We start from the raw sequence: 12,546 nt of genomic DNA, 5'->3' as shown, positions 1-12,546 counted from the left end.
CAGCCTTTCCCCTCACACCGGCCTCCCACCTGAATGTATCTTTTTGGCCAGACCTTTCCTGACCCTTCTCCCCCTGCCCCCTCAGTTAAAGCTCATTTCCTTTGTCCCGTTCATTCAAGGATCTGCTGAGTGATTGAACAGATTTTCTCTACTGTGCTATAGGTTGTGATAGTTCAATGTGTCTCCCTTCCTTAAAACACATGCATTTTTAATAGCACCTTCAATATCTTAAGCTAAAGTATTGAGTAGTTTGAGAATTTTGGTGCCATGGAAGGGTAAATAGCAGTAGATTTGGGGGGAGCAGAGGCCCTCTGATTCTACTACATAGGCAGTTGCCTACTCTGTCTAGGCATAAGGCCAATCCCACTGTGGACAGCCCCAGGAATTTGTCCCAAATGTAGATGCCTCAGGGGCTTAAACTAAGTGAGATTTTGCTTCCAATGTCCACACACTGAGTATATCAACAAAAAGTAAACAAAATTTCTATGAAATTTTACAACTTTCTTGAACATTTTTCTATAAAATGCTACTCAGGACACATTGTACTAATTAATGTAGTTTCTTTCTGTTAGGAAACTGCCTCTTGAACCTTATAATGCTTAGAACAAAAACAAATTTTCACTCACTTCCCTTTAACCAACAAAATTATTTGAGGCCCTCTGAAAACTAAGTGTTTAAATGGAAAAAAAGTGTGTGTGTGTGTGTGTGTGTGTGTGTGTGTGTGTGTGTGTGTGTGTGTGTCTAGGGAGAGAGAGCTTTAAGGTTTGTAAAACACTATATATATATATATATACACACATATAATCTTATTTGGTCTTCACAACAATCCAGAGGTCAACTGACTTACCCAGGGTCACATAGTTACTGAGTGTCTGAGGCAGAATTTGAACTCTCATGACTTCCTGAAAATAAGGCAATCTACCCATGTGTCACCTAAGTTCCTTGGGGAAAAAAAAGTTAATGAAATAAGAAAGGCCTTTAGGAAAGTCATCCAGGGGTGTAATGTGAGGAAGGGGTGTAGGCTAGAACTTGGGTAAAAATGATTAGTTATAGTAGTTTGTTTTGCTTGGGTAGGGGTTGGGGTCAAGTGGGCATAATGAGTTTTTTGTTGTTTTATTTTGCTTTATAAACCAATTTAAAACCAACTCCTCTCATTTTTAACAAAAAAAATTTATATGTATATTTAATGTAGGTATATGTTTTTACAGTCTAGATATAGATGTATTTTATACATCTATATCTTTTTTTCACTTTGGAAATTTCTACAAAAACATTGGAAAAAATAAAGTATACAAAAATATGTAAGTTTCTTTTTAAAACTTGAAGTGCATTCATAGACTTGATGAAATCGAAATACAAATATCTATACATACATGCATATCTGTGGATCATACATGTTGTGGCTACAAAAGACAAAGGTGAATTTTCTTGTGTGGGTGTGATGGGGTGCTTGGGTGCCTATGCTTAGATCCAATTTCTCCCTGGCCTCAGAAACACTATCTCTGACAGTCTCCCTCCAGCCCAAGAACCCTATCTCTGGCAATAACTCATGAGTGGGCCCAGTGAGGCAAACTATCTCTTCCTGTCACAAGAACAAGCTGACCTCTAGGATATCCCGTGTATGAACAGGACTATCTTGTACCAGCAGAACGACCGTGTACTGATTCCCACAGTTATCATGTATGATCCAGAGGTCAAGTTATAGACGTCAGTTCCTGAAACTGTCTTGTTACAGACATAACAGACCAAAAATATTCCCTTTAGGAACCCTTTCTTCCCCCCCCCCATTTCCAGTAGTGAATGATATAGTTGTATGTTATCACCTAATTAGCATACTTGGCACATAATCCACTGCTTTACCTATATAAATTTAGCATCATTCATGTTAGGTTGCAAGTTCCTTAAGGAGCTCTGCCCACCATAGAAGTATTCCTTAAAGACCTCTGCCCACTGTATAGCATAACAATAAATCTTTGCCACCTTGACTTAAAAAATGCTTGAGTCTGTGAATTTATTCCAGACAACCTTATTCTGTACTCTAGTCTCTGAGGGGTCTCTCAGTCTCTCAAACCACAACAGGTACTTTGTACAGGGCGATATAGAGGAATTTTAAAATGACGCAACCCTAGAAATGGTCTTAAGAGGCACTGGGGTACTTCCACCTGAAGCCCACACCCCACCAACTGGAGCAGTGCCCATCCCATGTAACCCTGAATTTGTGGCATTCTGTCCTCTTTTGTCACCTGCCTCTTGTCTGTACAAAAAGTGTCTGTGCACATGCATAGATGTGAACAGTATATGCATGTTTGTGTATGCATGCATTGTTCTCATATGTGTATGTATGGCTTATGGGGCATGTGTGTATTGTATGTGACCCCTCATGTATGTTCCACCATTTATAAATGTTTCAAAGATCAAAATTTACATTCCCTTTAGGCAGAGCATCCACAGGTAAGGATATGCCCTATTTAGATAGAGGAAAGAAAGAAAGAGAGAGAGAAAGAAAGAGAGAAAGAGAGAGAGAGAGAGAAAGAGAGAGAGAGAAAGAGAGAGAGAGAGAGAGAGAGAGAGAGAGAGGAAGGAAGGAGGGAGGGAGGGAGGGAGGAAGGAAGGAAGGAAGGAAGGAGAAGGAAGGAAGGAAGGAAGGAAGAAAGAAAGATAGAAAGAAAGGAAGAAAGAAAAGAAAGAAAGAAAGAAAGAAAGAAAGAAAGAAAGAAAGAAAGAAAGAAAGAAGAAAGAAGGAAGGAAGGAAGGAAGGAAGGAAGGAAGGAAGGAAGGAAGGAAGGAAGGAAGGAAGGAAGGAAGGAAGAAAGAAAGAAAGAAAGAAAGAAAGAAAGAAAGAAAGAAAGAAAGAAAGAAAGAAAGAAAGAGAGGGAAAGAGGGAGGGGGGAGAAAGAAAGGAAGCCATGTTGCCCAGCTGGCCAATTCCAGTTTGGTCGCCAGTGGGCAGCTCCTTTTCTACTTACAGAGGCTGTTGCTTGTCCTTTGTCCTCTAAGAGGACCATGACATCCACTTCTCCAACAGCCTTCTCATTTTGGAAGATGCCTTCAAACCTTGGCCTTCTCACCTTGAAAGATCCTGCTCTCCCCCCTCCATTTTCAGGTCCCTGCTCTACCCCCATTAAAATGTAAGCTCCCTAGGGAGTGTTTCAAGAAAACATAACCCAAAACTTATCACAGAGTCACAGAATCTCAGAATTAGAAGGGACCGAGAGGCCATCTAGCCCACGTCATCTGAAGAATCCCCATTTACAACACAGTCAATAAGCCATCATCCAGCTTTTCTTTTAAGATTTCTAGGGAAGGGGAATCCACTCCTTCCAGAGCCAACCCCTTCTCCTTTTCAACAGCTCTGATTGTTAGTAAGGCTTTCCTTTCTTCCAGCCTATAGTCCACTTCTTGGCATCTCCTGCTCACAGCTCCCAGTTTTGCCCTCAGTGGTCACCTAAAACAAATCAAATCCCTCTTCTAACTGAGAGCACTTTAAATACTAAAAGAAAGTTATTATCACTCCCTCCCCCCCACCCAAGGTTACACATGTCAAATAGTCCTGCACACTCTGGTTTCCAGCCTAATTCCCATCCTGGTCACCTTTCTCTGGACATTCCAGCTTGCCAAAGTCCTTCCTAAAATATGGTGCACAGGCCTGAATCCAGTACTCCAGATATAATCTGACCATGACAGAGGAAATCCCTTTTTCTGGATACTCTTCTCTCTGGGCAGGCTAGGGTAGCATTGAAATTTCCCTATCTTCTTCACTCATATCATTGTCCAGTAATTGCTCCCCCATTTTGTGCCTGTATGTGACTAGGGTAGTTCACTCCATAGGAACACGTTTATAAACACCTATTAAAGTACTTACAGTGCCTTTCCTCAGAAGAAAGAAAGCAGTGACTAAGCCATTTTGTGTAAACCCTGATTAAAATGTTCTCACAATTAATACTGATATGGTACCTGTAGGTATGCTAATGCTTAGAGGAGTCAGTGCTAGTGGGAGGTTCATGTACCATTTTATATGTAATGGGCACATTCATACTTTGATGTATCCCCAGCTTTGACATCCTTGAGAATACAAAATTTTATGACTGATACCTATTAACTTTTCTTGGGCAGCTAGGTGGTACAGTGGATAGAGTGCCAAGCCTGCAATCAGAAAGACTCATCTCTATGAGTTCAAATCTGGCCTCATACATTTAGTAGCTGTGTGACCCTAGACAAGTCACTTAACCCTGTTTGCCTCAGTTTCTTCATCTGTAAGATGATCTGGAGAAGGAAATGGCAAATCACTCCAGTATCTTGGTCAAGAAAACCCCATGGGATCACAGAAAGTTGGACACAATTGAAACAAGTGAGCAACAACAAATTTACTCTTCTTGGAGATGAGGTTGGTAGAAGAGATCACCCCTCTCCCATCTAGCTCCTGCCATTACAGGAATGCTTGCTAATTAAAGGAGCAGCTTTATATCATCAACATAGGCCCAAACTTCTCCCCTTCCGGCACTCTTCACTCCAGCTAAACTTTCCATCTTGCTGTTTTTCATGTATCGCATTTCATCTCCTGTCTCCATGACTCTGCATTTAATGACCCTCATGCCTGAAATATACTCATTTCTGCCTCATTGTGAGCTTGAAAATTCAGCTTTATCATCTCCTTATATACGATGCTTTTCCTGAACCCCCCCAACTAGTTGTCTTTTTTTTGCTTGTATTTGTATTTCCCACACATAGTAAGTACTCAATAATTTTTTTCCTTCCTTCTTTCTTCCCTTCCTTTGTAAGTATCCATCTTATCTGTTCATATATCTGTCCATCTATCTTTCTGTCCATTACTAAACCTAAAATTTCCCTATAGTAGGTACATTGGTGGTCCCCACTAAATACCTCTCTCTAGGGTAAGACTGTAGAACTGTTGAGGGGGGAGTGTTGAAAGTATTCTAAAACCAAAGCCAAAATCTCCCGAGTGTCTTGGTACCTCCATTGGATTTAGGCGAAATCGCTCACTAGCTAGTCAAAGCAAGGCATTTTACCCTTAACTCCCAGGCAATTTCCTAGATCTAGCACAAAATTCAAGGTGTATAAATGGTTTCATTTCCCCCTTGATGAGGACGGAGTTTTAGAACTGAGGCTGTCCCCATCTATAAAGTGTAAAAGCCTTCCTTGGCCTCACTGGTTAAGACTCCATTGTGGCATCGATGATGTTTCCCTGCTCAGGAGCACATTAGTTGCCTTGCCCTGAGTTGCCACATTGAGGATGGTTGTTTGGACTCATAATGAAGCAGCATGATGTGGTGGAAAGAGTGCAGGATCTAGAAACTGAGGACCTGACTTTAATCTCACCTTTGCTGTTGACCAGCTGTTTGACCTTGGGCAAGACTCTTCCTTTCTCTGGCTGTTAGTTTCTTCACCTGTCAAATGAGGAAGTTGGAGTAGATGACCCCCAGCTCTAAATCTAGATCCCAAGTTCATATTTCTGGGCCAGCCCTTGGAGTTGGCTTATTAAAGAGTGGCTGGACAGAACCAAGAGAACGTCATACACAGTAACAACGCTACTGTACAATGATCCACTGTGACAGACTTAGCTCTTCTCAGCAATACAATGATCTAAGACAATTCCAAAAGATTCATGACAGAAAATGCTATCCACATCCATAAAGAGAACTATGGAATCTGAACACAGATCGAAGCAGATTATTTTCACTTTGTTTTTTTCTTGTTTGTTTGTTTTTTGTGGCTGTTCCCTTTTGTTATGTTTCTACTTTCACAATGTGACTAATGTGGAAATATGTTTCCATGATTGCACATGTAAAACCTATATCAGATTGCTTGCCCTCTTGGAGAGGGGGGAGGGAAGGGAAGGAGGGAGAAAAATTGGAACTTGAAATCTTGCAAAAATGAATGTTGACATGTAATTGGAAAAATACTATTTACAAAAACAATTTTTAGTAAAATCCAAAAATAATTTTTTTTAAAAAAAAGAGTGACTGGAGAAGCCAGAACAAGAGTTAAGATGGTGGGCAGTACGAAGCTGGTCAGTCAGATTATTTTCTCTAGGAGAAAGACTGTGTGGCCACATGGGCTCTCTACTTGGTTTCTGGCCTCAAAGACACAGTATATAGTAATTCTTATGATTGTTATTATAATAAACAATAATTGATATTGTAGCTAGCTTTCATATAGCACTTTACTGTGCAGTAGGCTCTGTACTAAGTACTTTTAAAATATTCTCATTTAATCCTCACAGCAACCCTGAGTGGAAGTGTGAACCCTGAAACCCATGAACCCCCATTTGAAACAGAAAAGACAAACAAAATTGGGGTACATGTGTTCACAGTTTAATTTTTCTCAAGGTGGCTTGACATGTATTGCATGGGAGTTCAGTCTGAAGCTAGGCCCCCCCCAAAAAGGGCCAGCTCAGAACTGGCTCAGTTTGGGATTTTAGGGTACAGCCTTATATGTTCTTCAAAGAGTAAGCATTCCCAGGGGGTGCCAATCAACTGCGATGGGTCGACATACTAGGAGGTGGGTGGGTTCCTTATATCACTCAGTCCACTGGGGCAGATATCACCCCACCATCAAAGGAAATACCACCCCCCAGTCTTGGAAGTCTGTCTCCACCCAAACCTGAATAGGATAAAATCAATTCAGGCCCGGGTTGGAGTTTGACCAAGATAAGAAGATTCAATACAATCTCATTATCAGAGATGTCCTCCTGAACAACTTTGGACAGAAGGCTGGCAGGGTGGAGCTCTGAGTCTCCAAGACACAGATTACCAAGAGAAATCATTTTTAGATAGTAGGTGCAATTATTATTCCCATTTTACAACTGAGGAAAATGAGGCAGGTTAAGTGACTTGTCCAAGGTGAAACAGCTACTAAGTAAGTGTCTGAGGAGGACTTGGGTTGAATTCAGGACGTTCTGACTCCAGGCCCAGTGCTCTATGCACAGCGCCACTTAGCCTCCCATATATGGATAGCAAGGGCCCGCTTGTGGCCCATTTTTTTTATATGGGAGCTTGGTGAAGCCATTTGTGTGAACAAGACTAATCCTCCCTCAGTGGCATTTTTTGACAGTGCCCTTTGCCCAAACCAAGCTCAGAAGGGAAGGGTGAAAACACCCCTCCCCTCAAAGTATCACAGTTGCATGGATTTAAGGTCTATCTTAGCCTGACGTTCTTGACGTGGGGACCATGATTAATTTTTAATAAAGTATTTTGGTGATTGCATTTCAACACAATTGGTTTCCTTTGTACATATGTGTTTTATTTTCTTCATTTAAGAACATTATTCTAAGAAGGGGTACATAGGTTTCACCAGACTGGCAAAAGGGTCCTTAAGAAACAAAACAAGTTTTTACAGAGGAAGAAACTGAGGTATAGAAATACACAAATAATAAGTGGTAGAGACAAGCTTTGAGGCTCCAACTGTAAATCCTTTCCATTTTATCATATTCCTTTCCCTTCTTTATTCCCCTGTTCTTCTCAAGTTTGGAACCTTTGCTACAAGAAAACAAAGAGCTAGGGAGGTTTTGTCTCTTCTTTTGTTCTGTTTTAAAGAGTATGGGGAGGAGGGGGGGGCGGGGCAGGAACGGCCAAAGGGCACAAGACCCAGTGAACAAACCATTTTGAAAACAGTTTTGACTTTGTTTTCTTCCACCACTAATGAGATGGAGCCGCAGCCAGCTTGTTTTGAGTTTCAAACCTCTGGAAGGGGCAGACTCAGGGGAGATGTGTGGAAATGGAAAGGCTGCTCAGGCTTCAGACATGGTAACATAGTAAGAGAAGGAGGCTTTGGTTTAACAGTTCAAGAGGTAAAGGGGAAATCTGAAGACAGGATGAAAATAGCCCCGGGACACAGCAACCAGACCTAGGAGCTGAAGAATACATTGAGATTTAAACACTGAGACCTGGTCTGTTTCTTGGTGCAAACCAAATGTCACTGTAGTGAATGCATAATGTGAAAATCCCTTTCATCAATGCATCCTGAGAACTTGTCTGTATCTTACAGTCTTAGAGATTGCCTGGGGCATTAAGCCACCAAAGGATTGGCCCACAATCATACAACTGGTGTGTCCCAGGGAAATAACTCCAGGTCAGCTACCTAGTCACTGCCCTATATTTTTCCCCTCTCTTATGAGGATGGTGGTGATGGTGGTGATGATGGTGGTGATATGTTTATGAAAGATAGAAAGACAGAGAGACAGATTCACACAGCTAAATGTACATATGACACATTTTGTAAAGGAAGGGGAAAAAATCATGAATTTACTACATAATTCTATATTTTCACGTTAGTCTCCACAATGGTATTCTCTCCACATAACTTTAAGAATATACCACTAAGAACTAAGAGATCATAAATTTGGGCATAGGACAAAAATCACTCAACTCTCTGCAAACATTGCTAGCATAAGCTATCTACCTGTCTTTGCCTGTGCCTCTCCAACCCCACCCCATTTATGTCATTCAATTTCATCTAATTCAGCATTATTATTCAGTACTTACTATCTGTAAGACACTCTGCTTTGTGATAAGGAAAGAAACTCTAGCCGTTTTTAAGAATCAAGAATCCTTAATTCTTCTTAGAACTGCTCCATTTCTGTCAATGATAACACCAACAACCTTTGACCTAGGTTTGCAACCTTAGAACAATCTTCAATTCCTCATCTTCACTCTCCCTCCCCATCCCCACATTCACTTGTCAAGATTTTTCATTTCTAGCTCCCTAGCTTCTCTGGCATGTCCCCTTCTTTCCACTCACAGTCACCACTGAGGTTCAGGTAGTTCAGGATGCAATCACCTCTCCCCTGGACGGTTGCAATGGCCTCCTCATTGGTTTACCTGCCTAAAGTCTCTCCCCTCCTATCTCCAAGATCCCTTTTATCCAGCTGCTAAAGCAATATCCTAAACATAGGCATGATCACTCTCATCCCAGCTCAGTAAACACCAGTGACTCTCTTTTACTTCTAGGATTAAACACAAATGTTAGACATTTAAAACCCTCTGCAATATGGCCCCGGCCTCCAGCTGCATTGCACATAATTCCCTTTCACACGCTCTGCAATCCAGCCAAGGGGAACTTCTTTGATGTTTTTCATCTGCAACATTCTATTGATACGACTTCCTCTTCTGTGCTCAGGAAGGCATTTTGGAACAGCTTCATTCCTCAATGAATCCTTTCTAATAAAAGGGCTTAGGCTTTTTTTCTCACACTCATAGTTCCTTAAACCCCTCCCCCCAGGTACAATTTTACTTACATATCTTAGGTTATGGATTGTACCTAGGGATTCTCCAAAAACAGTGATAAAAAAAAAAGTACATAATATGTATGAGCACATTTTTAAGGTTAGGGTTGTGCACAATATGAATGAGATGTGGGATAAATATTCCTACACACAAAAGAAATGCTAAACATGAAATACCTACAGCATTCATTAAAAGAATTACTTAAAAACAGAATTCAGTAATTTAACTTATAACTGCTGTTACAGTCTTTTTGGAGGTTCATATTACAACTTTATCATAACATAAAACAATTTTCAGGAGTTCCTTACCAAAATAAAATCACAGGGCTAAGGGGGAGAGGGGAAGAAGTATGCTACTGGGGAAGCTAGGTGGCACAGTGGATAGGGCACTGGCCCTGAAGTTAGGAACACCTGGGTTCAAATCTGGCCTCAGACCAAACACTTGACACTTAATAGCTGTGTGACCCTGGGCAAGTCACTTAACCCCAACTGCCCTAAAATTAAAAAAATTTTAAAAAAAGAAGTATGCTACTGAGACAGCTAAGTGGTATAGTGGATAGAGCTCTGGGCCTAGAGTCAAGAAGACCTGAGTTCAGATTCAACCTCAGACACTAGCTATGTGACCTTGGGCAAGTTACTTAACCTCTATATGCCTCGGTTTCCTCAACTGTAAAATAAAGACACTAACAGTAACTATCTGCCAGGGTTGTTGTGAAGATAGAACAATGTGGTGTTTGTAAAGCACATTGCAACTCTTAAAGTGCTACATAAATGCTAGGTATTACTCACAGTGGGGATACAAAAACAAAAATGAAGTAGTCCTTCCTCTCAAGGGCCTTACATTCTACCTGGGAGAAGGTGTACTGTTGAACACACACACACACACACACACACACACACACACACACACACACTCTCCCTCTCTCTCTCTCTCTCTCTTCTCTCTCTCTCTCTCTCTCTCCCTCTCTCTCTCTCTCTCTCCCCCTCTCTCCCTCTCTCTCTCCCTCTCTCTCTCTCTCTCTCTCCCATCTTCTCTCTCTCTCTCTCCCTCTCTCTCTCTCCCTCCCTCTCTCTCTCTCTCTCTCTCTCTCTCTCTCTCTCCCTCTCTCTCTCTCTCTCTCTCTCTCTCTCTCTCTCTCTCTCTCTCTCTCTCTCTCTCTCTCTCTCTCTCTCTTTTTCTCTCTCTCTTTTTAGGCCAGGACCTGTGGTTTTATTTTTACAAGAAACTACAGAGGAGTTTTCAGCTAATGAAAATAATGACTATTCTACAATGTATGGCCTTTAGAGAATTGCCTAGAGCACCAAGAGAAAAGTGACTCTCTTATGTTCATACAACTACATGGTGTTAGAGGCTGGACTTGAATCCAGGTCATCTTGACGGTCAGAATCAGTTTTAGTCTTTCTACCAACTATACCAGACATGTCAAACACATGGTCCCTGAGGGCTGCATACAGCCCCCTGCATGTGCTCCCAGTATGGCCTGAACCTGATTAAAATGTAATTAGGAAATGCTTAACAAAATAAATAAAAATACAACAAAACATAGATAATATAAATATGTGGTTTTCTTAGTCAATATGTGGCCTGAAAGGATCCTTGTGTATAATTAATTATCCTCTTTCTACTTGAGTTTAACACGACTGTACTACACCATAGTACAGACAGAAAATCCTCAGATTTCCTTATTCTTTAATTCATTAATAATATCTCCTAAAAATTCTACTCAGATGTAAAAATTTTAAAAAAATTAAACAGTGGATGCTAATTGAAAAAAAAATTTGACAATTCCTTAAATGTCAAGTATTTTCCCAGTAAATCTCTCTTCAAGCCTACACAAGATTAAAGCAAAATTTCTAAGTGGGTTCCTAGATAAAATCTTAGCAACAGAAAGGATCAAACCCTTTGTGGACTTCAGAGTTATCATAGTTCTACAGTAGCAATGAAACAAAGTTCATCCACAGTGAAAAATGCCCCTACTCTGGTTTCCTGGTGCTATGTACAATGGACGCTCTCATAATGGCTGGTCAAAACCCAAACATTTGAGCTCAAGGTCTTTTACTAAATGGCAAATGAAGAAATAAATGTAAGAAAGCCAAAGACAAATGGTTTGACAATGAGCCCCTTGAAGTCTGCCCAGAGAATGAATAAGATCTCACCACTACTCACAGCGAAATCATGAGAGGGGAAGTCAGGAAGCTCTCCTGGTGTGAAGGAAATGAGCATCCTAGAGACAGATGAAGTCTCTGATTTAACCAGTCACCTGAAGAGCAGGGCAGAAAAAGGCAGGGAGGGAGTGAGATAGAAACCCAGACCCAAACCAGTGCAAAAATGGACCCAGCAACAGTCAACAAGAAGTTACAAAGCAGACTTTTGAAGTTACTTCAGCACTGAGGCTCTGACCTTTAAAAATGTCGTCAAATACACAAGGTTTGTCTTGAAGATCTCCCTGTTCTTTCTCAGTAACACCCTATCCCCCTTCGATGCCACTGCCAAGGACACGGGAGCTCCCTACTATGGTGCCCCAGTGGGATCTGTCCTTCTTGCAGAGTATGCCATGCAGTAAACCTTTCATTTCCCTGCCTTTCCCCACTGAAGTTTGCCTAGCCCATGTCCCACTTCCTGAGATAGAGACAGGCTAATTTAGTAAATTAATTCTAAGATTTTAATGGGAGAAAATGCCTTAATATCTTATCCCTCTCAGATAACAGATATAAACTTTAACAGGGACCTTTAGAGCCTTAACCCATAGCAATGGCTAATGGCAGGAACCAAAGGAGCCACATTAACCAATGGGAATGGGGGGATCATTACTCAGTTTTTAGCAGCCAGGCTCCTAAACTTCAAAATTAGGAGGCTAGATGAGATGGCCTCTGAGTCCCTTTCTCATGTCAAATCCCACGATCTGTGGTATAATATTCTATGAATCAAACCAGCAGGCACCTCCCTGATCTATGAGCATCCCTATCACTATCTGAAAATAAGCCATGGAACCTGACTTTCAAGAAAGTGTCTGAAATCAAAAAAACAATGCCAAAGAGATAGCCTGATGTCAGGGAAAAGCATGCTTGACTGGAGTCGGAGGACCTGAGTTCAAATCCCTGAGCCACCATTTACCACTTCCATGAGGTGGTACCACCTCGGGAAAGTCTCTTAGCTTCTCTGGGCCTCAGTCTTCTCCTTTACAAAAGGAAGAGGTTGGACCCAATGATTTCCAGCACCCTTTTTACTTTCAAACTGATGATACCTGAATTCAAATCCTGTTTCAGTCACTTACCAGCTATGACCTTAAACAAGTTACTTAATG

The 12,546-nt window shown here is 41.2% G+C and overlaps 1 long non-coding RNA gene across 3 annotated transcripts in view; it reads right to left on the bottom strand.

The window, feature by feature from the left end:
* Positions 1 to 12,546, bottom strand: part of LOC110210098 (uncharacterized) — a 43,499-nt gene that overhangs the window by 26,323 nt on the left and 4,630 nt on the right. Inside the window, exon 2 of one of the 3 annotated variants that reach the window (XR_002325016.2) lies at positions 11,409 to 11,502. The exons of the other annotated variants lie outside the window; for them this stretch is intronic. This is a non-coding gene — a long non-coding RNA (uncharacterized LOC110210098). The remainder of the gene's footprint in view (positions 1 to 11,408; positions 11,503 to 12,546) is intronic. 3 annotated transcript variants of the gene reach the window in all.

The sequence above is a fragment of the Phascolarctos cinereus genome, unplaced genomic scaffold (genome assembly GCF_003287225.1).
Source record: "Phascolarctos cinereus isolate Bilbo 61053 unplaced genomic scaffold, phaCin_HiC Scaffold_7;HRSCAF=346, whole genome shotgun sequence".
Taxonomy (NCBI): domain Eukaryota; kingdom Metazoa; phylum Chordata; class Mammalia; order Diprotodontia; family Phascolarctidae; genus Phascolarctos; species Phascolarctos cinereus.
Note: the sequence above shows the minus strand (reverse complement) of the source record. Positions and strands in the feature narration are given on the sequence as shown.